The sequence below is a fragment of the Phyllopteryx taeniolatus genome, chromosome 16 (assembly GCF_024500385.1).
Source record: "Phyllopteryx taeniolatus isolate TA_2022b chromosome 16, UOR_Ptae_1.2, whole genome shotgun sequence".
In the NCBI taxonomy this organism is placed as follows: domain Eukaryota; kingdom Metazoa; phylum Chordata; class Actinopteri; order Syngnathiformes; family Syngnathidae; genus Phyllopteryx; species Phyllopteryx taeniolatus.
This window is the reverse complement of record NC_084517.1, coordinates 14,993,639-14,994,861: the sequence shown is the minus strand read 5'-3', so window position 1 is coordinate 14,994,861 and position 1,223 is coordinate 14,993,639. Positions and strand designations below refer to the sequence as shown.

The 1,223-nt window shown below is 35.2% G+C and overlaps 1 long non-coding RNA gene across 2 annotated transcripts in view; it reads right to left on the bottom strand.

Moving 5' to 3' along the window:
- The window catches only part of LOC133466018 (uncharacterized), a 196,785-nt gene that overhangs the window by 126,277 nt on the left and 69,285 nt on the right, over positions 1 to 1,223 (bottom strand). The gene's annotated exons all lie outside the window — the stretch shown is intronic.

Here is a 1,223-nt window from a genome sequence, read left to right as displayed (position 1 = left end):
CATACATATATATATATATATATATATATATATATATATATATATATATATATATATATATATATAAAGACTCAGATCTGAATAAAGTGGTATTTAAATGTGGGCTCTTTTGTTTTGTTTGTCACGTGGATGATCAAGTATACTGTGCGGATGACATGGCATTTATTGTGCATTTTTTTGGAAAACATTCACATTAAAGTGATAAAAACTTCAGTCACTGATGGTGTAGTGGTTCATTTGCGTGACTTCCGCGCAGGCGGCCTGTGTTTAGTTTGCAGTCAGTGACAGTGTGAGCAGTCTAAATAGCCTTCTTCTTCTCTCATTTTCTTGTTACTTCCCCCCAAAAGGGTGACAAAGTCTCAATACCATACCATAATTTGAACCTCTTTTACCCTTTATGGCCACTGTACTTAAGCTTGTTTGAGCCTTTTTTACACTTTTGGCCAGGGATGTTAAACTCATTGTTAATGCGAGACAAACTGTATTTATGGTGTTCTTCAGAGGGCTGTTATCACTGTGAAAATCATATGAATAATAACCTCATCATACAGTATTACGTATACACAATGCCTCTGCATTTGATTGTTCTATACATATTTTTTATATTGAATGCTATACATATTCCTATATTGAATTTGAATCTGAAAAACATGGAAAATGGTGACAACCAAATATTGAAGTATACAATTATTGTTCAATTTGTGTTAGGAGGGAGATAAATGTTTTTAATAGCTGTAAAACGTGGGGTGTGGGGGGAGTGTAATGTTGCTTCAGATTTTGTGCCAAAATGAAAAAAGAAATCCATTTCACAAGAAACAAGAAGTAGGCACAAATAAAACAATGTGGCGGACCAGATGATTTCGACACCTCTGTTTTAGGGCAGCCTTTTTTTCATGCCCACCATAATTGAGCTTATTTAAGGCCTTTTTATCCTTAGGCCACCATGATTGGGCTTTGGCTTACTTTTAGCATTGCAGAATGACGCAAGTGGGAATTGTCTCCACGTGTGCCCTGCAATTGTAGAGCTGCCGACCAACAGAAATTCACTTCTGGAACTATTTGTCTGAATTTTCATATTTTTAGAATTATGTCAAGAACATTACTGCAGGACAGTTATGGCAGTATATTATGTAATAGGATAGCTGATTGAGCATTTTGCCAAACAATATCAGTCCCAAAACAACTTGGGTGGTATTTTTAATTTTTTGGACCTGACTTTAACC